The 26,845-nt window shown below is 38.1% G+C and overlaps 1 protein-coding gene across 1 annotated transcript in view; it reads right to left on the bottom strand.

Moving 5' to 3' along the window:
• The window catches only part of mbpa (myelin basic protein a), a 101,431-nt gene extending 87,382 nt beyond the window's left edge, over positions 1-14,049 (bottom strand). Inside the window, exon 1 of the mRNA XM_015357146.2 lies at positions 13,841-14,049. The gene's annotated coding sequence lies outside the window, so the exon portion shown is untranslated. The remainder of the gene's footprint in view (positions 1-13,840) is intronic.
• Positions 14,050-26,845: the final 12,796 nt, after the last annotated feature.

Raw genomic sequence — 26,845 nt, 5'->3', positions numbered from 1 at the left:
GATGTAAGATTGTTTCTTCCCTTTATTATGTGGTGATTGAACCACTAAAACTGGAACTGATGGAAGTAGACCTGTAATTTGCCAAACAGTTGTTTGTTGTGCAAAGGTTATTAAAGTATGTCATTTCAGAATTTCCTCCATCTTATCTTATCACAGCCTTTAGCAAAAGTTTCGCAATGGCCTGGCCGAGTTAATACAGGTTTAAGACATCTTTGTTACAAGATATAGTGCAATTCAGCTATTTCCTATTGCACTCCTTTACCATGAAGGCACAGTCTATCACAATGGCAATAAGGGAGTTAACTGCCACTGTAACTTTATTACTGGGAACTTCAGTGGAGCAAAAAAAATCCCAACTGGACACTGAACACAGAACAGTCCAGTTTTAAGTCGATATTTTAACCACTGCAGCCTAAGGGTAAGCCTTACCTCTAGGTAAGAAGAACATTTCGTACTGTAATTGATTTTTTTCAAAGTCCAGTCACATGATATTATCCTCCTAGACTTCTGCTAAAAGATTCAGTTCCAATAACAGATTGATAAACACACCTCCCAATTGGCTTTAGTAGATCTGCTCCTATTCACATTTCCCTCTTAATAAAACTAGATACTTCCACTAAAGACAAGTGCTCATCCATAAATAAAAGATCACCTCTAAACTTTTCACATCCAGATTCGTACATCCAGCACTCTGCATGACTTGTCTTGAAAGACACTTCATTAAAAAAAGTACATCGATCAAGGTTTGAGAGATACAGTACCAATACCCAGTGTATGAGCAGTTCAGTATTAAAAGAGATTCAATATGAATTCAGTTCAAGTGCTGTACCTATAGTTGGTTTGTAGGTACATTTATAACAAAATGTTATTTATAGGATGCGTTCACCTGAGAAAACTAATTGGAAGGATAAAGTCTAAGACTGGGTGGCTCAGTGGTTAGTCTTGCCGTCTGTATGGTCTCCCCGCTCAGATTTCCTCCTACATTCCAAAGACAGACTGGTAGGTTAACTGTCTTTTTGGAAAAGTAGGCCCTGTGTGCACATTTGTGTCTGTGTGCCCTAGATTGGGGGGCATCCCATTCAGGTTGTACCCTGCCTTGTGCCTGTTGCATGCTGTTATGGGCTCTAGCTCCCTCATGACCCTTAGAAAATGGGTAGTCTGAAACTGTGTGGGCTTCAAGGTTTTTGGAATTTATATAATGTATCAGCCAAACAGAAACACCACATTGACCTTGCCATGGAAAAGAATCCGCATAAAGCTACGCGAATCCAACTTTTACCTCAATCAAAAACGGCTGACCAGCAAAAACTACAAATGCCATTAAATGTCTCGCACTCTTTTGCCTGGGGATCTTCACAATCTCATTTCCTCCAACCCAGTTTAGTGCTTGAAACAGCAATATCTGCAGCTTTATTCTCCTGCCCTATTGTAAATCCTGCCTCTTCAGGAAATCGCTGGTCTTTAGTGGGGCGACATACCTTAAGGTGATGAATTAAATTTGTCATATTGAAAACTAATGTTCCTTTTACACAAGCAGTTTGCAATCAGCTGCCCTGTTATTTTCAGACTTTTTTCATATTATTCCAAAGCCACATAGCCTGTTAAAAGCTGAAGGCAAAGGCAAACAGCTAATATACTTAAGCTACCTCATGGTTTACACATCATAATATCCTTGGCAATAACCAGGGAAATACTGTGGACGTAATCAAGAATAGCACAATATTAGTATTGTTGTAACTATTCTGTAAATATTTATTAAAGTATGCAAAATATGAGCCACATTCTCAGACAGAGCATTGGTTAGGGTTCAGGATTCAGAACTGAATGGTTGTGGGTTCAAATCCCAAGAGTGGGACTGCTGTTGTACATTTGAGTTTCATTGATGTTCAGGGCATTAAGGTCCCAGAGACTAGGATTATTGTTTGTACAACACACACATATTGGTATATTTTAACAAACAGTGTTTTAAGAATAATAAGGTGATCTTAACATTTCATCTCAGGACACATTTTTCAAAGCGAGAGGAAAGAAACTGTTTCCCCTCATTTTGTCAATAAGGAAAAAAAACATTAGGACAAGTGCTTGAGACACTTGAAAAGTTGTAGCTATTGAATAGTCATAAATCTAACCCATGTAAAAACAATTAACCCCAATTTGTAAAGTTTATGTCCCATCTCACATTCCAAAACTACTGAAAGATCTACATTAAAATCAGGCTTGAAAGTTTCAAATAAGCATACAGGTAATGAGTGTCTTTACTCTAAAAGGTCATCAAATTTACTCTGACCTGCACTTAAAGCAGATGGAGAACATTTCCCCTTAAAGGAAAAAAAAAGATAATGAACTGACACCGCAGGGAATGATATAATCATATGCGGCTGTTCAATCACCTATCTAATGAGCTCACTTCCTGCAATGTGCAGCAATTCCTTTATTTCAAGTTACAGTATGCATGTAGGTTCCAGGAACCTGTTATTTCACATGACTCAGTGCAGTGTAGTTATCTTACATTTAACTATATCACAATTAGAAAGGTACAAACATTCACCCATCCACTATCATTCATAAAGCCTCTAATGTCTGGAAAGAACTGTAGCATCCCAGAGCCTGTCCTGGAAAAACAGCTTACAAAGCAGAATAGCACTACCGATGGGATGATGGTCCAGAAAGGGGACACAAACATCCCAAAAAATTCAATACACCTTGTCAGGACATCTCTGGAAGGTCACAAAAAAATGGCAACACCAGACAAAAAACTACACAAATAAAAAACCCCGCAAATGCAGAGTAAACATTCAAACTCATCACTACTGACCCTGGCATCAGTCCTGAATCAAAACTAAGACCTCAGGAGCAGAAGCAGCACCAAGGTATAAACAATTCATGTAACATAAGTAATCATCCACTGAACTTTTCAAATCCCCAAAGGCATGCATATCCTGCCTGAAAATAAACTGCATACCCTAGCACATGTAGTGATGCTACTTACTGTATCTGACTGACTAAGTAAAATAAACGTTGAATATTTCAACATGAGATGGTGTCTATCTCAGTCACTGATGGGCTCCCAAGTCCTGTTTAATAAACAAGCGATTAAAGAAACAATATTATTTTTCATTCAAGGAGCCTTGAGCTCTTTGGAAGTACTACTCGTGTCCTGTGTGCAACATGACCTCTGGTACTTCGTTCTGAAACGAATGTCTGAAAGTGATTTTTCAAATACTGCGTGGTTAAAACTGGACAAGATGGGGCTCACAGGGCTGGAAAAGGCTGGACAAAATGGCTTTATCTTGTTGATAAATTGGAAATGTTTGTTAGGACAAACTTTTGTATCTCTGGGCACAATGGAATATTACAACATACAAAATACTGACTTGCATTCTAATGTCCGCATTTTTTAGAAGCTACACAAACTAGAATTGGGCTATAGACTACCATGTGTTATACTTCATCTAAATTCTAAAGTTCCTTTTCACAGCTTAAGGGGACAGAAAGCTTATTGTGATATGAGTTGCAGGGTGATATGGCTGTGCCAGCAGCCATATCACCCTGCAACTCACAACTGGCAACCCACTGAAGCTAAGCAGGTGTGAGCCTGGTCAGTACCTGGATGGGAGACCTCCTGGGAAAAACTAAGGTTGCTGCTGGAAGAGGTGTTAGTGGGGCCAGCAGGGGGCGCTCACCCTGCAGTCCATGTGGGTCCTAATGCCCCAGTATAGTGACGGGGACACTATACTGTAAACAGGCGCCGTCCTTCGGATGAGACGTAAAACCGAGGTCCTGACTCTCTGTGGTCATTAAAAATCCCAGGGCGCTTCTCGAAAAGAGTAGGGGTGTAACCCCGGTGTCCTGGCCAAATTTCCAATTGGCCCTTACTAATCATGGCCTCCTAATAATCCCCCTCTATGAATTGGCTACATTACTCTGCTCTCCAGCAGCCATATCACCCTGCAACTCACAACTGGCAACCCACTGAAGCTAAGCAGGTGTGAGCCTGGTCAGTACCTGGATGGGAGACCTCCTGGGAAAAACTAAGGTTGCTGCTGGAAGAGGTGTTAGTGGGGCCAGCAGGGGGCGCTCACCCTGCAGTCCATGTGGGTCCTAATGCCCCAGTATAGTGACGGGGACACTATACTGTAAACAGGCGCCGTCCTTCGGATGAGACGTAAAACCGAGGTCCTGACTCTCTGTGGTCATTAAAAATCCCAGGGCGCTTCTCGAAAAGAGTAGGGGTGTAACCCCGGTGTCCTGGCCAAATTTCCAATTGGCCCTTACTAATCATGGCCTCCTAATAATCCCCCTCTATGAATTGGCTACATTACTCTGCTCTCCTCCCCACTGATAGCTGATGTGTGGTGAGCGTTCTGGTGCACTATGGCTGCCGTCGCATCATCCAGGTGGATGCTGCACATTGGTGGTGGTGGAGGGGAGTCCCCATTACCTGTAAAGCGCTTTGAGATGAGTGTCCAGAAATAGCGCTATATAAGTGTAAGCAATTATTATTATTATTGTCGATAAGGAAAAACTACAAAGACTCATAACTGGTGTGACTCAAGATGCACAAGTTTGGAAAACTGCCTAATTCTAATGGAGAAAAGGTCAATTCAGCCTGACTGCAGCACAGCATTCACTCAGATGCCAATAGTATTTTTGTACTATTGTATTAGTATTTGTGTTGTGCAAAATCCTCTCCCTCCCACCAAATACAAGTACATCTACAAAAGACCTTTCTTCTTCAATGTACAATATTAAAGAAACAGCAAGGTTTCTTTTCACAGAATTGTTCTTGAAATAGTATTTAGAATTGTTGTACTGCACTTCCAAAATGACTCCAGACAGAACTATCTGCTATAAACACAGGGCAGGTGCAAGTCTCCTGCCACCCTAATGCAAGGAGGAAATTAATATTTAACAGCACAGTAATGGGCAGCATATGGTCAGTGTTGCCAAATCTTGGCAGTGATGTTGTAATGAAATCAAACATATTATTGATTAGCTCTGAAGTGAAACAGCAAACCTAAGCCTCAATCTAGTAAGACACTGTCTTCAGTGAGCAAACTGCAGTCTCCTTAATGTGCCAAGACATACTGTATGCCTAGTAGTAAAGAACTTGTTAATGTCAATAAATCAGCTTTTTGTACACCACTTTAAAAGTAGTAAAATATAATTCAGCACATTAAAATATGCTACCAGCCACAAAAGTATACCTAAATATATCTATGGTATGCTTGTGCAACTCAAAAACAGCCCTCAATTGTGTTGCTTCACTGACCCCATATCCTGCAATCAGAAACTATTTTGGACAAACTAAATAGTTTGTTCAAAAGAAGGGTGTGTGTAAAACAATGATTTACACACTTGTAATTAACAGTGAAGACTCATATTGAGTAAGCCTTTCATTGGAAACAATACTTGTCCACTTAAAGACTGAGTGTGTTAATTTCACTGAGTGTGTAAATTGTAGCAGGTTTTCAGGAAGTTTAGATTAACTGTAGGCCACATGCACTTTAGTACACGATGGTAAATAAAGTAGATAGACCCAATGCATAAAAATGAATTATTATAAAAGGTCACACTGCTGCTACTGCGCATCTAACAATGAGTTTGAGGAGTTTGAGTCAAAATACCTCCATTTAAAGACCTACTGTACAAGATGGTGCGATGGCGTAACCTAAATGGCCCTGCCATGATCCACCTCTGAGAAAAAATCTAGTTTCTCAACTCTGTTCTGTGGACTTAATTTAAAGAAGCTTTGAAACTCTATTGGATTCTGGACCTAAGGACAATATTTAGAAATTGCACAATCATGCTTAACCAGCTATGGGTGCGTTAGTGCCACCTCCACTTTGATGCTTCATGTTTTGCCATCAAACTACTTTGTTCCTCCTGAATGAAATTTCAGACATAGAAATACATCAGCAGATACTGAAAAATGAGGTCATAACCTTGCTGGTAGAAACAGTGGAAATGCTTCGAACAGGGTCAATCTAATTTCACCAACTTCAAGGCCAAAATTGTGCCCATAGGGAGGATATTTGTCAATGCTAAAGGCATTACGAAGACTTCTGCCTTGTATTGTCCCAAAATGATTTGATTCTCTTTAGGGCCGACCAGCAAGTAAAAATCAGACATAAGTATAACTGATGAGATGAAATAGAATACAGAAAACGAAAATATGAAACAGCCATGTAATCCTGTTTACGAAGAGGAAGCAATACATCAAGATCTTAAAATCCATTTTAATGAGCCACTATGGGGGTGCGTTATCCTAGTATGGTTGATACTAGGATAACTTTCAGAGCAAGTGCAAAACAAAAAAACACTAAAAGATCAGCAACAGTTCAAATACTCTAAAAATATTTCTCATTTTGGGGAAAGAACATTTTTTCAGGGTTCCAGAAGTAGTTAAAGGACTGAACAGCACTGACAGATGCATCAATATACACTAGCAAACCCTGGCAGCATGGTGCCAGGAGAACAACCTCTCTCTAAACATCAGCAAGACTAAGGAGATAATTGTGGACTATAGAAAACACCAGGGAGGAGATCACACACCTATCTACATCAGTGGGACTGCAGTGGAGAGGGTCAGTAGTTTTAAGTTCCTGGGAGTTAAAATCTCAGAGGACTTAACCTGGACCCACCACACCAACACCGTTGTCAAAACAGCACGGCAGCGCCTATTCTTTCTCCATAGGCTAAAGAGGTTTGGCATGCCATCACATATCTAGGCCAACTTCTACAGGTACACTATTGAGAGCATCCTGACTGGTTGCATCACTGCCTGGTATGGGAACTGCTCCGCCCGGGATCGCAAAGTACTACAGAGGGTGGTGAAGTCAGCGCAGCTCATTACCGGCTGTGAGCTACCAAACATCCAGGATATCTTCTCAGCTACTCAAGAAGGCCAGGTCCATTCTCAAGGACCCCAGTCACAAACTGTTTTCCCTCCTACCATTCGGTAAACGGTACCAAAGCACTCGGTCCAAGTCCAACAGACTACGGAACAGCTTCTACATCCAGGCAATAAGACTGCTAAATAACCAACCTGCAGCTCCTTTAGCAAATCACCTGTAATGGCTACATGGACGCACAGTTTTCACTGTATTCAGCATAACTGCACTACTTGTATATATTGCATACACCATGGACACATAGCAGCTCTACTCATATTGAGTTTAATTAAATTTCTATTACATCTATTATTATGTAAACTTATTTTCATAACCTCAATTTTGTGATTTTTGTGAGCTCGCAGAAAAGACATTTCATTGCCAGCAACTACTGCTACACGCTGTATTGTTGTGCATTTGATAAATAAACTTTGATTTGAATATTTAATATAATAACTACTCGGGTGAAACGTCTGCCTTTGGCCTCTGTTGGCATCCATTTTTGTTACCTTTGTGTTAAGCTTTTGGAACAAATCTTTTAGTCTGTGAAACAGATTAACAGCTCATGACACCTACAGTGCCAAACAACACCATGTTTTGTATTCCATTGGAATGTCATTAAGGGAAAAGGTTCGCTCTCTCCATGGTGCTGAAAACATTATTACACCAGAGAATGGAAAGAACATCACAACATGGTTGTACAGTACATTGTACGGTATTAATGCAGTTTGAAAATGATAGAGCATACAGACCTGATGTAGGTGGAGGCCCAGACCTCTCACATTGCTTAAAAGAAATGACTAATGCAAACAGGGAAATCAGTGGCTGAAAAGTAATCACTTTATTAATGTAGTGTTGTATCGTTCTGGCTACCGATTTAAGTCGCCAAGTATTTGCAAGTGATAAAGCCGCGTCACCTATAAATCAAAATGCCTGAGGGTTTAAATTGTTTAAATCTCAAAGGGATAGTGAAGTCATGTTTGATACACACCAAAGCCCGATTCTTTTATTCATTTTGAAAACAAAACCAATAGTTTAGTTTAAAAAAAACACATCAGCCTCAGTAAAGAGATGCTTTGCTACCAAATTGTGAAGACTCTAGCACCTACCCCAACCAAGAGCTTCACCAAAGGCTCCACAGCACATCATCTTTAGAATGTCTTCTGTTTTTTAAAACAAACACTTTTGATTTTATGCTAGCAATGAACTCATTGCCTCGTAATGATTTAAGCTTTCAGGCATGGAAAAGTATTTGTCAAAGTTGCCATTTATGGTCAGTGAAGCCCTTTTTGTGTGAAAGTGGTGATAGTAACATCAACTTTTAAAGCCAGCTTACAGAGCTTTTAATTTAATCAATAACTGCATCTACATACAGTACATTATCCTTAATCCCGGTCACTGCATTCACTTCCAGTTCCAACAGGGGCATTCCACTTGGAAAGAAATGTGAAAAGTTATTTCTCTGGCTTTAAAATTTAAATCAATGGGCAAAACTGTTTTTCAAGGGGAAAAATATTAACGTCTGCCAACACACAGGCCTACGATGCCTTGGGACACGCTGAAGGTTGTCTGTTTTTTTTTTTAATTTGGCAAAGGGCAAAAACTACTTTCCCTGTTTCCTGAATGTAAGTGTTAGCACTTTTAAACTTCAACACAGGAAGAAGCCACATGCAATAGATACAGAAAACGAGAAATGCTGTGTTTTGCTTCACTGAGCAAGACCTTTTGACAACAATGGGGAATAACTTTGTAGCTGGCAAAAAATGAAGAGGAGAAAAGCTAATCATGTTTCAGTAACAGACCCCTTGGGGCATATATCCAGTTATGGATGGCATAAACGCTGCTTAAAACACTGATGATATTTTCAAAAGCTTGTTATAAAAAATTAGCAAAAACTAGACATCTATTTAGATTCATTTTTTCTATATTCCTGCATGAAGAGTGGTCAGTTCTAGTGCTTTAAATAGATATTAGCATTAGTTTATAAAGCACTGCTATAACAGTAAACATGCTCACAGGTTTTTAAACTTGCCGATTTTAAGGACACACAGCTGCAGCTTCAATACAAGGGGGTGGCCTTGATGCTGCCGCCTGCCAGACATCACTCACAGCTGCTGGAGAAACTCCTTTCTCTAAAGCTTGACCCAGTGCAAAAGCCTATAAGCCGGCAATTTCCCAGCATCTGTGAGAACTGTCCGAAGTGCAGTCAAGGCAGTGTTTCCTCAGCACGAAAGTAGGCTGACAAGTTAAAAGCGAAGGCATTGGACAAAAAGTTGAAACACTTGTCAGGGTGACACCCACAAAAAGAAACGATGAGAGGCATTCGACATGAAGGGGTGTAGGAAGATGCAATGTTGTACAATGCTGTTTGCCAAACAAATGGCCAGCACCTGAATGTTCCAGGTTTGAATAATTCCCCACTGACAGCCCACTTAGGCCACTTTTGTTCAACAAGGTCAATGACTTCAATGCTGTAGTGTAACTGCTTACCACAAAGGTCATTACACTGTGAAACACACAGGATTCAGAAACCTCCAAGTCTTACTTTTCCTGCAATATAAAAATCCTTAGCAAAACTACAATCACATGCATAAGATTGCTGTATTTTAGAGATTATCGGTTCAAAGGCTGTAAGGAATGACTGACCCCTCATTTCAAAGCAGTAGGGTTGCAATCCTTCTATGCCAAAATTCATTTAAGACTCCAACTGACACAGAAAATGTAGCTATAATAAAAAATTAACAGTTTCTTTAGTTTAAAAGCTTCCATACTGAATAGTTGTGGAAATCTATTTTTATATCTTGATGCTAACATTAATTCCACATATTGGGCATAGCTTGAAATCATCTGCGACATACCTCACCGTTCCTTAATACTACATTATAATCAGATGAAACAGTTAATGACTAAAAATTAGTAACCAACTCAAACAGTAACTAGTCATACTGCCATTAATTAAAAGTATAAAATCCAAACTGAACAGCATGCAAATTCACAACAGGCAAGGTTGGTACAGCTTAGTTTCTTCTTGTGTAAATATTTTAAAATCACCAAAAGCTAAACTCCTTCTACCAGTACCCTACTATTGTTACATGGTGCATTCTACACGGAGATATATGCAAATCAGGCCTGGGAATTTCACTGTTCTGAATTGAGAACTGGTTCCCTTTCTTTGCTGATATTTCAGTGCGATTTAAGCTGATACCTTGACATGCATCCAGCTGTAACACTTAAGACCATATTTAACAATGAAGAATTAACCCAGAAAAACCAGCCAAGCTGCTTATAACTCCTATAAGCTTTGATTTTGAATGATTTTCTGTTACCGACTGTACTGCATCATTAGGATGACCTCAGAAATGAATGATGTTTGTTCATTTGCGTTTAGCTGAAGAGTGAACATTGTCTGGTCAACAGCTTCACACATCTTGATTTTGAAGCTGTACTTCTGTACATTAGTCTTAATAACTGCCACCACATCCCTACTGCTGTATTCACAAATTGTTCTTCCATCTTTATTGTGAGAAACAGAATTGATACCACAATACATAATCTAAGGCAGCCAAGGTTTGTTTATTCAATGTTTTAGGAAAAGGCACAATTTATAGATGATCAGGCTGCATTCCATACCACAAGAAAACTCACCTCCTCAACCAAGTGGTGATGGAACCATGCACACTAACTCTAAATTTAACTGCACAGAACGTGGTCCAAAGCAACACACTGTTTTTCACTGTGGATCCTGTGCATAACTCATCAGACCAAGTTTCTACCCAAGTTGTGGTAAAGGCCAAAATGGTGTTTGTTATTCAATTTCAGACTATTTCAAAGTTGTGAATTCCTGTAGGAGTAGCTGGTGCATTCAGCCAAATGACCTCCAGTGCTTTACCTTTTTGCACTGTGAGCAAAAATCACCTTGAAGAAAGCCAAAAATGTGTTTTGGATAACACACATTAAAACCTTCTTTTTCAACAACCAATAAATCACACCTCAGGTTAAAACAAAAACAAATGTAGGAACAAGCAGTCTTAAAACATGGAAACACAGAAAAATTCATCGGTCATCCAAAATGAAGCATTGAAACAGTGAGCTTGAAGAGGAAATATCAATTTCACAGAGTTTTCTTAGTTAGCCTTTATTATACTTGCTGTGCACATCTTATTTATCAAGTTCATTATTCTGATGAAGACCAGATTTCATTTTAATGAACACCCACTTATCAAGCACAGCTCACCTGCCAACCCTATTCCCAAACCACCTGGTTATTTTACTTGAAAATCAGAGATTGAATTAAATAAATCACTGTAGGCCCCATCTTATTCAATAAGTCAGTGAGGTATGGAAAAGTGTAAGTGCTTCAGTAAGTGCTTTTTAGTCACAAGAAGGCAAGAGCTTTTATATGACTCTTCCTTTATAAAATGCTAGTGACTTATGCATTGTGACAGGCCTACAACAATCAACAGCATGATGCTGGAGACGGAGTAATTTTCTATTAACCTCCTATTAAAAGATCCGACTGTAAGAGATTATTTCAAATAGGAGAAAGGATAGTTCTTCATAAAAGCTCCTTTTTTATTAGGTGAAAATGCAATGTATTGTAGGCTTATTAAACCTACATTGAAAAACTACTGCTCATGAAACCTTTTATCGGCCAGGTTTCAAGTCACTACTGCTCTCCGACAGAGAAGAACAGAGGGAGAGGGATAGCATATCAGCATAAACCATACCAACACGAATGTCTAAAATTCAAAACCATTACTCCAAACTCGTGATCCTACTCAATTCAGCCATTTCCCAGTAATGCCCTACACTTTCAAAAGACTCCATATGGAACAGACAAATACATCATGTATGAGGACTTCCCACTGAAGGTCTAAATTTAAAACACCCATGTTTGTCCACAGGTATATCCTGGCACAAGGTGTATTATTAAAGGGTTCAGAGATCTGTTTGGTTACTGAAACTGGGCTATGCAATGGCTCAATACATTCAGGACTGATTCAATCACTGCTTTAGTAAGGCAGCTATAATATTTCTTATGTTTCAGCAACACTTGGTTTTTCTTACTGTATGATCAGTACAGTACTGTAAACAGATTATAGGGTACAATCACAGGCCACAATCAACAAAAGGTTCAGACCCAATGATACAAACTCATTAGTGAGTCCAGAAATAATGATGTCTGAAGTTAACGCCATTAGTAAAGACTCCATCAAGGGCTAGTCTCACACAGCATGATTGGTATTAATCTTGTAACACCTAATGTTTATTCAGTTAATCTGATCTAGGACTAGAGCTAATCATGTTCCTGGTGAAACCAGATGCAAAAGGTGATCTTTTAGTTTTTCAGTTGTATAAGGGATTGGCATTAACATTTTCTAGATGATGTTGGAAGACAATAAAATGTGTAGAATGAAAATTCAGTTGTGGGAAAATGCATAACACATTAGAAAGACAATTCATGATATGCTGTACAATTTTGTACACCACATTACAAAAAGAGATGGATCTGGTATCTGTACCCTGCCACTCTTCTCTGTACTTTTTCGCACTCTTACAGGGCTAGATTGGCCAGATGACCTTTGTATATAACATTCTTTATGTTCCCGTATGTCTCAGCTGTTGAGGCACAATCCTCTTGTACTTTTCAACATTTAACAATTGACCAAATATCTCTGTCAGCCGAAAATGTCAAAAGGACCGATTTCCAGACCACAGGATTCAATTTAGAATTTTAGGAATTTAGATTTTCTATTTCACATTTCACCTTGCTAAGAAAGATATCCTAATGCAACATCACATGCTTTTGTGAACTTACATAAGTCAAGGAAAACTGGAGTAAGAGTCTGAAAAGCACTTTTGGGACATCCCAGTAAAGAACTTTAAGGAAGAATGAGAGTAGGGCGTCTTTTTCCTTTCAAGGTATTTGAGTGTTCAATAAGTAAACACAGAATAGAGAAACTTTAACCTTCAGAAATACAGATATTTTATAACCTAAAAAAATACTGCAGAGACAATGAGCACCTCCAGCAGGAGGTGTGGAAGTTTAAATACACACGACAGCACTCAGAGGTGATCAGATCAACCCGGCCTTTCCTCACCTACAACACAAAATTGGACAGATCGATACAGTATGTCCAAGCTGTTATGTTTAACACGGTCTGGCTAGTTACTGTATCAACTGCGAATCCCCACATAAATCGCCTGTACGCCTACAAAAATCTTTGCAGGAGTCACATCGCTGCAACCGTGCTCAGTAGCAAACACCTGCCTCTCCATTCAGGGTAAAAAAAACAACAAGAAATGTATTAAAACCCATCACCAACCCGCGCGAAACCAAGAGTATTAAGCAACTGACCAATACTGAAACTATGCTCATTACTAACGTCATGACATTATACCGGAAGCTGCTCTTTTTAGTAGTTTTACACTAGTTTTGCATATATCGGAGGTTGTTTACTTCATGCTACTAGCGTGGAAACCATGTTTTGTTTTTTTAGGTTAGAAAAGCTTAATTTCATATTTGCAAAAGTCAATATAACTCAACGACTGTGATCAAAATCTTTCGGCGATGTTTTTCAAACATAAAGTAGGTTGTGAAACTGTATCAGCATGCAATACTCGAAACAAATGCAAGTTATCACATCAAGCGTTACAAGCCGTTTCCTTTTACAATACTATGTTACTTTAAGATGTAACCTGCCAAAACAACGCCGCTCAGCCCTGCATTCCACGAATACCTTGCGTGCTTAATCTACCTGAAACTGGGTCATGAGGCTCGACTCCAGCTCCCAAACCAAGCTTAATATCAGAAGCCGACCGGGAACCTAACTCTAATTTACACATCCAGCAACACAATGTCGACGTTTATATATCAAAGACATATCGTGATTGCTCGTCTTGCATACGGCGCAAACAAGCTGTACTTTGCCTTTGCTGGTACCTACCTCTATCCCCGTGGGTTAAACCTAGGAATGCATGCACCAGAAAGGAAGGTTAAAACAGTGATATTTAGTAATGTTCAATTTAGTAACGTCTTCTTGTAGGAAACAGCACTGGATCACAGTATCGCCGCACTGCTTACAGTTCTCTACTTTATTTTTTTTACTGCTGTAATTGCCGAGCAGCACGATCAAGCCTTGCAGCTTCCTGTTATTAGGTAGAGAGCGCTTGTGTGGGTGGGGCTGATTCGACTGCGCGCATAAGAAAGCGTATACCCCCAGCTCGTTCAAGACGGCTGACTCTCTCAGACTGCACTGGAAGAGCTCCTCAACATAGTGGGCAGTTTTACAACAGCGAGAACCAAATCACGAGTGATTGCACAACAATAGGCTTGCGTGAAGTCCGCCCATGCTTTCATTCTTTAACAACTCAGTTTAAGTGACGCCTTAGGTGTACAACTTTGTTAACTTCATTCTTTTATATAATCGTCTGAAACCGAGGTCTCTCCAGCCTTACTACCCGAATCTAGTCGATTAAATAGGTAATCATTATATCGCCAATTTATGTAAGTGAAATCTGATTATGATTAATTTAACACATAATTTGTTAAATCAAGTAATTATAAAATAATTTAGAACTATTTTGAGAATAAAATCTGCGTACCCTTCAGTCCCTTAGGACCAGAGTTATTTTAATTAAATGAATCAATTAATTTAATGCATCAATATTTCAGGAGTCGGATAGTTTATAAAATCAATAAAAGTGTTAGGCTTCTAAAGCAATATAGGTATAAAGTGTGTAGTGTAAATATATAGGAGTGGGTAAATAGGTAATATACAGTACACAAGAATGTCTATAATTATGAATTGCCTATAAGGCTAACTGGGTTGGGTCTTGAGAACAGGGTCCAAGAGCCTTGGTCTTTGCTAATACTGCAAACATATATTAGGCAGACTGCTGCTATTTTTTTTTCAGTTAAAGTTTTCAAGAACTCAGGATCTTCATAATGCTATCATGATCATCTAGAATGCTGTGCCTCTAAAGTCTTTATACCTGAATTACCCCCCCACCCACACCATGTTATCAAATAGGGAAAAAAAGTGTTATACTCTGCTGTTCAACTGTTCTATATATTTTTCTATTCTGTGTAAATATATTTCTTGAGACCAAAGATAGAAAAAAAATTGTTTTAAGCTTCCTGTTTTCCTGAAGGGAAATATAAGAATTGATAGACTGCTTCTATTAAAAAATCTATTCTGGAACCATACAGTATGTGTTGCACTGGAACTACAACTACAGTACATAGACAACAAGTCAATCTATTTCAGCAAGAACAAAAAACAACAGACACACCAGCAGTCAGGATTTAAATACTCCTGGTCTGCATAGTTGACCCTGAAACAGCCAAAGCAGTGGAATTAATAAAAGCATGTAACTTGTAAGCATGTAATGCTTTGTTAAAGTTTTTATTACAGATAGGCTTCTTTAAAAGCATTTCTCAACTAACAAAACAGGCAGAACCCCTATTTTTCAGAACCCCTTGGGGACCACTGTTACTGTAGATCTCCAAACATTGTATGTTATCCCCAGGCTACTTGTTGCCAACTACTGTTATAGAGTACCTACAGTATAGGTTTTGGAAATAAGGTAAATTATGGCATTCCTACTGTATATCCCCTTTCATGTCTAAAGAAATCCTAAGAGTGAGCTATATGAACTCAACACAACTGTTCACAGTGAAACATTTTTTCAGGGGCTCAGACAAAATCTCAACCAGGAATCCCCTGGTTTAGAGTTGCTTATTATCAGCACATGTGAACCCATCCATCTGTTTTCTAATGTGTTCTTCCAATTCAGGATCGTGAGGAAGCAGAACCTATCCCAGCAAGCAACTGGTGCGAGACAGGATACAACCTGAATGAGACACCAGTCTATTACAGGACAGACACATACTGTTGACACACATGTGAATCTGTTGGATTATTTTATTTAACAATTTGTAATGTTGTAGAGTTCTCAAAATGTGGAGTCTACTAAAACTTTGGCCTTATAGAAAGTATACACCTAAAATGGAAATATGTATGTAGTGTACGATACAATGGCTATACTGTATGTAACAATTTAAAGTATTCAGTGCCATGTACACTGGAATTTACATCTAAATATACGGTATAGTCTGTATCCTTACAACATCAAATATGTTATGAAATGTACAATATATGCATTCTTTACAATATATTGGATGCAAAAGTGCATACTGAAATATACAGTATTTATGTACAATATATGTAATCATTAGCATAAAATCCATACCTTTACTTTTCCATTGGGTGTTCAATGCTGGGTATTTCAAATATACTGTATTTTTATACAGGTTTGAGGGATACATTAAAGATTAGCAATTAAATGATTAATGAGAACCAGACTTATGTCTTAGCTAGACAGTATTCCTCAGAACCTGGATAATTGATTTTAATTTGTTAAAGTCATGATCCATTGCAGCAATTTATTGTTTTCTAGAGGTTCTTATAAAGCTTGTATTGTTTTACTAATATCTTTGGGTTTGTAATTGTTTTCATCACTTTACCCAGAGTTCAAGATTTATTTCATAGGAGGGAGATAAAAAAAAGTAACGGACAGATATTTGTATAACCACTTTTTTTAAAGTAGAGAATCTAAATGAAACCATAAAATGACTTGTTTTAATTGTAGGTAAAGTCATGGTTCTCTCACAGTGATCATTATTGCTCCTTCAGATCACTTTGGGCTCCAAATGTATTGAATACTGCAAAAGCTTTGCCATTAGCATGGTTTCTGAGGTGTCGCTGAAATGCCAGTATTTACAAATACCCGTTTTACAAAGTCTGACTCAGCCAGCAGACAGCAGCAGCTTGGTCTAATACACAACACATATGTCATTGCAGCTAAGATACACAGAGATCTTTAGACTTCGATGAGAGATACAGTATGTATGTTCTCGCAGACATGTGCAAAGACATCACAGGCTCATCATCAAGAAGACATGACGACTCCCTGTACACTGATAATCAAAAGCATCATTTAAAAATATGACGTATACTGTAGCTGCAAGAAATTGCTCAAGTTATTTTCACAGACATTTATCATGGAAATTTGTATATTTTTCTAAAAACATACATATATAAATTGAATTATATGTTTCTTTTTATGCCCAGTATGTAATTTATCTACTGACATTTAGTTTGTCTCATCATCAGAGCACTATTATTAAAATACCAAAAAAGAATTCACTAAACCCTGAGTAGCCTGTGACATCGTTGTAAAAAAAAAACTGAATGCACAATTTGAGATAAACCATATACATGTAACCTGAAAATATATTAGTTGTAACAACTTGTCTCTGTATTTATGGCTTTACATGTTTTTTTTAATAGAATTTCTAATTGACCTCTCTGCTGCAGTTAATCTTTTAACCAAAGAGCTGGTTATTCAGTGCATTAAAATAGCCACACAGACCAGGCACTCTGCTGATTTAAAAGGCTCGGAACAAAACATTTCCACATGTGGCTGTTCTGTTCTGTTGTCATTACGATAAGACCTCAGTGGCACAGCTGGAGCACGTACGTATATGATGTTCAGGGAAATAAATGAAAAATAGTTCATCTCCGAAAGAAACCCGGAGAGTGAATTTTCTGCATTTGTTAGGTATTTAAAGGTTGCTCAAATCCATTTACAAGAAGATCCGTAATAAAAGAATATCTTGATATCACACAGCAAAAACAGAGAATCATACTGTTCTCTAATGGCTTAGTTAAAAAAGGCTATGGAGCTAAGGCAGTGAATATGAAAATAGTTGTATGCAGGTACTGTATCTGCTCACAGTAGTAATTTTCAAATTAAGCTTTGGGAGACTTTTGACTGTCACCTCTGGGACAGAGAGAGCAAGAATTCTAGGGCAGATTATTTTTGCTTATATAAAGGCTTGGGTCTAAGGCTCTAAAGGGGCTCAGTCTATTTCAGTATCTCCTTAATAAATAAGCAGTTTGATAACAAGGGGATTAATTATTCCTCGAGTAATTAAGCAAACATTATTGTAGATCGGCCCAACATGCAGAGTGCTACTTTGCAGAAAGAGGACAACCTTTAAAAAATAAAGGTCTTTCAAAATTGTTTGTGACATTGAAATAGATATTCAAGAGGCTTGTTTAGAAACAATAGTCTTTGACTCTTTATCCTGTATTTTTTTATGCCAGGCAAATGTTTTCTGTTTGCATTATAAGAGAACAAAAACTGCATCTTAAACTTCACCTTTCATCTCAGCAGAGCCATGTGTTGACAGCAAAATTTGATTTAGTTAATCCACTAATATATATTTGTGTTCTATGACCCATAGTTATTGCATGTCGCAACAATTTTGTCTCAGGGGATATTTACATACTGATGTGAAATATATATTTTCCATCAGAGTGGTACTTAGTACACCTAGTGCTTACAGTTTGCACAAAAAGATTAAAGCTTTTCTTGAGCTTTTTAATTGGGTGCCGAATAAGTAAACAATCCTTGAAGAGAACTAAACCTTTCCATTTTTCTTTTATTTGTGAGCTTTATTGTTACTCATCAGCAAACGTGAGAAAGCCAAAAGCAGCATTTGGCTAGAAGAAATGAAGGAACAAATCAACAGAAGGCATCCTATTTATAAAACCTAAAGTTTGTTGTCCACATCGGAGGGAAGATTAAATACATACAGTATAAGAGCCCCTTTAGATGAAAAATAAGTTTCATTTGCCTGACGTACAATGAAACACTGTAGACTCTGAGCATGCAAGTCCAGCTTTATCCAGAAATTTATTATTCACTAATTGAAGCAAGGCACTTATTTTTAAAAGCAGAGATCACTGGTTTAATCAAATTACTGAACGCAGCTGTTTAACTGGTATGGTAAATTGAAAACATTGTAAAGCTCAGTATAGCACAGTGAATTCATTGGAAAAGCACAGAAAGGTCATATAATCCATGCCACTACTCATGGCACTGAACAAGCTTGGAAATCCTGAAAAATGAGTGTGCAAATTAAAAGAGGGAAACTGCCTTAAGGAATGATACAAACTACCAAATATGTTTTAAGTCCTTCATATCTACAGCATCTCTAGCAAGTTCTTAAAGGTACACCAGTCAAATTTTTATCTGAGGTAAGCTATTGATTCCAAGTTATAAAAACAGACCCATTGCTTACTATCATTTTTATGATTATTTTGTTTAGACATACTGTGAATCACAAAGTACAATTTCAACATTTAAGGCTGACATGCTGGTAATTTTAGTTAAGATATTAAATAAAACTCAGAGGGCACTGTGAAAAAGAATGGACTTTCAGTGGACTTTGAATTTATTTTTACTAAGCGATCAACCTGCATTTTATCCAATTATTTACATCACAATTTTTATCACAATCAGGGACAATGGAGTTCTGCAACATCTTTGCAGTACTTGCCAAAAATACAATGCAGTTTATTTAAGCAAGGGTGCTGTAGTTAATTTACATGTTTTTCAGTTTTCAGTTTTGAGACATCTTTAAAATCCCACTCTGTCTCAGATTGACCTCAGGAATATGCAGCCACATAGGAAGAAATCAGTTCCCAAGCTTTTGGGAAGTTTTGGAAGTTGGGAGCTTCCCAAACATTTGATGGAATTCTTGGATTGTTAATCTGCTTGCAACCAAATAAGCAAGAAAAGTCTGTCTGTGTACCATAATATAAATAGCTTGCGGTATAGTAACTAAACACTTCTTAAGATGAGAGGTAATCTTTACATCAGTTTCCCATAAGGAACATAAACCTGCAGAAATATTAAGGCTTGCTTAATCACCATCAGTTACCTATGATGCAGTTTAGAAACAATCAGAACTGATTTATACCGGTATTTATTGCAAAGAAGATTAATTCCTGGTCCAATAAATCTGAAGTTGGGCTTTTTCAATAATTCCTTACTCTTATATAACACTTTTCTGGACACTCCACTCAAAGAACTTTACAGGTAATGGGGACTCCCTTCCATCACTTCTGTGTCCCCATTATGATAGCAAAATACTGGGGCACTAGGACTCACACAGACCACAAGATGAGGACCCTCTACTAGCCTCACTAACTTTCAGCAGCAACCTTAGTTTTTCCCCAGAGGTCCCCCATCCAGGTACTGACCAGGATCACATTTGCTTAGCTTTAGTAGACAGTCAGACTATTTTATTTACTCTAGTCTCACATTTTGGAAAGTAGTACGAGGATCTACTCAGACTTTTTTGAGTCAAGTTGAAAAAAATGAAACTAGACAAATGAAATTGGCAATCCAATTTCACGTAATCTTCTTTTACATTGGCAATGTATGAGGAAAAACATTACCAGGTAAAAAGCAAAATGACACCTTATTAATGTGACAACCTAAGCCATGATGTCCTCTCTGTTTCATCATGTGAAATTCATAATTGGAGAGCTCCCCAGTGTTTGAATGAAAGTTTAATTGATGGACTCACTTTTTCGCTGCTTTTAGTTATTTCTTATGTTGATTTTCCCTGCTGTTAAAATAATTGAAGATACCTGAAAAAAAATAAATTCTCCAATGTGAAGCCTGCATGCCATTTCCATTCCAAACATCTGTGAGAAAGTCATATTTGTTTTAATTATTTTAATAATTTGAGTGTTATTTTTATTAGTATTTATTCATTTTTGGGAATTCATATGATTTAAACATACTATAAGTACCTTTGCTGACGGTCAATCTTTTATCTCACATTAAAACCACTAATAGTTTAAATACATTTCTACTTAGTATTACAATTTATCAATATTAAAATATTTTTAAAAATAAAATAGACAGAGGGGTGGAATAGCTTAAACTCTTGTTGCTCTGTTCATCAAACACGTCTCAAAATGAGCTCTCATACAGTATACAGTATATGGTGTCAGCCAAACAAAATCCCTTGCAAATACATTTTCAATCAATTACAGTGACCTTTGAGAATGTTAACTCACTGAGAAATGACCTTCATATTGTGAAAGATGCACAGTATGGATTTCAGGCCATAGACAGCTTCATAAGGCTGGAATAAGTTCCAGGCACATTCTTGTATAATCAATATCGAGGTGTGTGTGTGATTGGATATAGGAATAAGGGATGAATGGACCTGTCCCATCAGCTGGGACTCCATTGTCATTGCTTTTGGTAATAAATATGATCTTCTGTTTGGGAGAAGGACCTTTTGTTGGCATTAGGAAGCCATCAATTTCAATGTTCTCAGTCAAACTCACAGAACTGAAGAACAGCCAAAGGATAGCAACAGCAAAAATAATATTTTTGGTTCAGCTTTACTACCTACAGTTGAAAGCATTATTTTTAGGAATGTAGTTGAGTGAAATACATAAATCTCAACATCAAAAACGAAGCACAATCTTACTATATGTTTCAACAATCAAAACTTCTGTAAGAAATTAGCCACACATTTAACAATAGCTTATTCCTAAGGGTTCGAAAGTAAATTCTACACAGAGATTGAATGTAAATTTTATCATACAGAGTAGTGGTACTTAACCAAGCTCTAATCTACTACATCCTATTGCCAAGAAGATCAATGCTTTCCTCTGTTTTTTGGGTAATGGTGGCAGCATTGAAGTCAGATATGACTTCCTACTCCTTCAAACCCTCAAACAAAGACACCATATATACTGGAACCAAAATGCTACTTCCTTTAGGGCTCTCACAGGAGCCAGGGGCTAGCCATGGAGAGAGACCGGCGAGACAGGAGGACTCTATGCGAAGCGGCAGGAACAGAGCAAACCCGGGGGTTTGGTCCGGGCTCAAGGTATCGGGCGGAGTCGGAACGAGACATAAGCCCTCAGGTAACAGACGTGGGACGATCTGGTGAGGCGAGCCTCTGGACAACCGATTCCAATGCCGAGCAAGGAGGAAGGAGAAATTTAAAGCCCCAGACAAAAGACACACCGCAAGAACAAGTAAAGCACAGGGAAACTAGGAACAGGATAGAGCAGGAGCACCCTCTGGATGTGGAGGGCATGACAGTCCCCCCCCCGAGATGAGCTGCACGGCACTGGGGGGAGGAAAAACCTCATTTAACTGAAAGAAAACCTCCGGGAGTCCACGGCTGAGAGCTACCCCCTCCTCCGAGGTAAAAACCTTTATTGAGCGGAGGAAGGGGTGGGCTGAGTAAAGCTCCAGGGGAGCAAGACCAAAAAAACAGACAAAACATGTAACAAAGCACACATGCAAAAAACAATTCCAGACGGAACAAAGGAACAAAAAACACATAAAAATGACTGCCTAAAAATAGGGAGACTGTGGGCATGAGAACCTGGGATAGTGAAACATGAAAAAAAAAATCACACACAAAAATAACCCCTGACGGAACAGGGGAATGAGCAACATGAACAAAACCAGAGATACAAGGGACCAGAAGCCGGGTAGGCCAGGGAACCAGAAGCCAGAAAAGCTGGGAAACCAGAAGCCAGGGTGGCCGGAAAACCAGAAACCAAGATGGCCAGGAAAACAGGTGCCAGGAAAAAGGGCAAGAGAGAGAAGAACAAGAAGCCAGGGTGACCAGAATAACAAAAACCAGGAAAGAAGGAAAGGGAGACAAGGAACAGAAGCCAGGGTGGCCAGGAGACCGCTCGCAGGGTCAAGTGGAGGCTTGGCATTCTGTTATGGAAGCTGTGGTGAGAGACCAGCGAGACGGGAGGACCGTATGCGTAGCGGCAGGAACGGAGTAAATGAGAGAGTTTGGTCCAGGCTTAAGGTATCGGGAGGAGTCAGAACAAGACATAAGCCCTCAGGTAGCAGATGTGGAGCGACGTGGTGAGGCGAGCCTCTTGACAACCGATCCCAATGCCAAGCGAGGAGGAAGGAGAGACCCAGAAATATAAAGCCCCAGACAACAAGACACACCGGAAGAACAAGTAAAGCACAGGGAAACTAGGAACAGGACAGAGCAGGAGCGCCTTCTGGATGTGGACGGTGTGACAAGGGCTGCCAGTATTACATCAATGCAATACTTTTAGGAAATGGCCAAACCAGCTAACCATGTATTGCCATGGCCATTTTCTGCTTCAGAGGTTACACACCTGCTTATGACACTTGAGGGCCTACAGTACCTACAGCTGGAGACATCTTAGAACATTCAACATCTTTCTTGACTGAATTTGCCTGTCTTATGTCTAAAAGAAAAGGCGTTTTCTATTGAGTACTCTTAAGAATTCTGCAGATGCCATTGGAGGAAAGACAAAGAGAAAGCCATTATTAAGAGGGTGTAAATGTTTGTGAGGTAAAGTGTCACTATATGAAGCTGAACTTTAACTGAATTATTAATACAAATGATTAGTTTGCCTAAACCGGTAATGTTCCTACAGGTGGAAGGTCTGTCAATTTCTTAAAATTCCCAGGTTACAATGTCACTTAATGCTAAAGAGCTAGAAATAATCACACAAATCACACACAGCCACAATAATCACATGAAATAAATTGCAATAGAGAAAGTATTTTATTCTCGAGTGTCTCCGACATTTCTCCACCTAATTTGCAGGTCCCCTCCCTGTGAAATAAATGGTGCTGTTTCACACTATGCATACTGCTTCCTGTAGACTGCAGTACAGAGTAAAAAGTGCTACAGTCATGCTATAAAATCCCATTTCAAATTAAAAAAGTAAGAGAAGCAATAAAATCTGAAAAAAACTGAATAAAGCAATAAAATAAAAATGTTATCTTAAAGATTGTCAAACAGAAAAACCTCAGGCTATCTCTATTACTCGGACTGCATGTTAAGCTTTAATGTGAGGACTGGAAAGTGAATTAGATATAAGATACAGAGTTACATCTTTGATCAAGACAGGAAGTTGTTGGTCTCTGTGGAAAGAGATTTACTTCAGGAATTTAGAAAACTGGATTTAATTAAGAGCTCCTGTATTACTCACAGTGAAATAAAGAAGAGCAGAATGTTTAAACTGTTATATGACCTGAATGTTGGCAAACAAAAGAGATATTAACTGTACTGTATTAATCTACACTAATGATAATGGCTATGGTGCTTTTTCTTTATTACATAGAACATTTCTTTTAATTGTTAATCCCCTGAAAAACTGGCCTCTGGCTTTTAAGAAATAATAGTATCTACCAAATTGAAAGGTCTGACTTGCTTTTCTGTAAGCATATTGGATAAACAGTAAAAACGGATATTCAAAGGGGGATCTTCATCAGGGATAATTAAACCTGTCCACTTTTATTTCCACTCATCAGACTCAAATGAGGCACATCTGGACATTTAAAGCAAATAACATTTTTAAATGCAAATAGTTTAACTTTACATAGCTAAGAACACAGGTAGTTACAAATGAAAGGGAGTCATTGGTCAACTCCAGATAATTTGTTTTTTCAGTATATACAGTCATTGGTCCATGGGTCTCATCTAGGATTTTCTTGAACGCCTCAACAACATAGCAGGGAAGCTTGTCCATACAAGCGTAATCAAAAATAATTTAATCAAAAAAGCATCAGCAGATGATATTAACTAACAAAATAAATATTTCTTTCTCCACAAGGGGCACTGCAATTATTGCTGTAAACATACAATCCCTACAGACAGGCGACAGCATTCATATATGCTGGAACATTACTGTAGCCCATCACAGCACACAGCACTCTATAGTTAGGTGTTAGGTGTTGAATGAGATTTGCACAGTGGAGTAGAACTGATGGTGTGGGGTTCAAATAATACTGTTTTCAAAATAGAAAGTGTTGTTGTGCAGGTTAGTGCCACAGATCTCATAACGTGCTACAGTACGTGTAGAAATCAGATCAAATGAAGACCTAGACATTTCTAGCAGAAAGCAGCTTCATTCCTTGAAGCAAAGCCAGATTCCGACAAAAAAAATGGACACTGAGCTAGATAGGACAAATGACCTTTGCTTGTTTCTAATCTGATTTTTCATCTTCCTACGTTACATAACAACAGTATTTCAGTGGCATCCTTGTGCCAAATATCATGTCTCTAAATCAGGTGCAGTCAAATACCACACTATCCAACCCATTTCATTTCACATATATGATATAGACAATTATTTTAATATATAAATCAACTGCTAGTCAAACAACCAAGGTGTAGATTGTACATAAAGCTTATGTTGAAATGGATTGGTGGGACTGATATTTGACTATACAATATTTTCTCTATAGTACCTAACTATGATCTTCAGGGTGTAGAATCTAGCAGATTTTCTATGTCCCCTTGGATTACAATTTGAGAGAAGGATTAAGTAAAGGATTAAACAGATTACGTAACCCCCACTTCTCACCTTTTAACCTGTTGATGTTTTAAAGACATAAAAGCCTGCTGGATTCTACACTGCTAGATCTGAAGATGAGAACTCCTGCATGATAGCATAACATTCCTTTAGTATATTCTAAAGAAACGACCAATAATCACTACACACGCAACACTACTCCTAAGAGTACAAAGTCTCCTCAGGTCATCCGGTCTAGACTGACTATTGTGATTCATTAAGATTCAAAGTGTTCAGCTCCATCAACATCTACTACAGCAGCAACCTTCACTGCAGCCACTGGAGACTTGACATAATGTTATTTAAACCCTTTTCCACTTCTTTTCTTAAAAAAAGAGAGTTTTTAACCTTGCTCTCTCTATAGCGGATTTGCACTCCAATAATTCTCCCACTCAATATTGAATGAAAAAAAAACACATACACCACATCAACGTTTATGATCTTTGTACAATTCCCAGTGTGGAATTCTGTGATGGACTGTAAAATGTTTCCAGGCTTCCTAGTATCCATCCTGAACTAGCTTGGTCATCATCTTGCTGTCACATGCTTTCAATAAATCCTGCTTTGTAATGATGTTGAGAATAGATTTGTGCATTTACAGCACATTTTCACAAAGGCTGCCAAATCTGGATGCCCCAAAGGTTATAAATCAACTAGATATGCATGTGTGGAACTTTGTCCCAGTTCTCAACCTATCAGAAGAATGAAGACATGAAACATGATTATCTTCTTTCGCTTCAAACGTCTTGTTCTGTTTAATAAACAATGTATAAATACTAACAAATACATTTTTATTAAATTTCTTATGCACATTTCTTTCACTGAGATGTTCAAGTTGCAGTTCCATCAGCATGCGCAGGCTGCAAAGAAGCAAGTAAAGGTTTATTCCATGCAGAAAAGAAAAAAGAATAGACATAACTTTTCAGCCACACTTGAAGAAGTGCAACATTGTGTGTATTTTCTTTTCATTGTGGATTAATCCTTTACCTGTTCCTTTTTGCACTTAGGTAATTAAGATGAGAGGTTCAAACCATCTTTTAGCCCTGTATGCCTGCTTGCATCCATGTGTCCATGTGGCACTTTTATTTCAGCATTGACTAACATTTGTATATCAAAAGCACAATTCAAATATTCAAATATTAAATCATAAAAGCTACACTGTATTAAGATAATTTTAAAAATCTGAAAACCCACAAACAAAGAAGTATATCTAAACAGATTTAAATTAATTAATACTACACTACTATGAAATAAATACTATTACACATAAAATATTTATCCCTGAAAATTCTACTTACTGTAAACAAATGTTCAGTATGGGGATTTTGAAAATCTGTGAGCAGCCACTTCTGGTGCTCCTTGGTGGTTATGGCACTGTAATTGAACACATTTCAAATGACTGACAAGAGGTTCAGTTTGCACTCCTGTGAACAAAGATCATCATATACTGAGTCATGCAGTCATCACACTAACAGATGAGGAAAGAGTTAAAAACAGAAAGAAAGCACTTGAGAGCATGAAATTTAACAGGATGACAGTAGTATAACCAGCTAAATTAATTCTCACAAATTGTTGTGCATCTCCATAATATTCAGAGCTTGACACGAACATGCAGCAGCTCTTTTTCTTTGGTTGAATCAGTTTCAGAATTTGCATGTGTGCTGTTATCATGAACAATGATCAACTCCCATTGCA

Source organism: Lepisosteus oculatus, chromosome 10, assembly GCF_040954835.1.
Source record: "Lepisosteus oculatus isolate fLepOcu1 chromosome 10, fLepOcu1.hap2, whole genome shotgun sequence".
NCBI classification, from domain to species: Eukaryota; Metazoa; Chordata; class Actinopteri; order Semionotiformes; family Lepisosteidae; genus Lepisosteus; species Lepisosteus oculatus.
The sequence above is the reverse complement of the archived record's forward strand: the minus strand, read 5'-3'. Positions and strand labels throughout refer to the sequence as shown.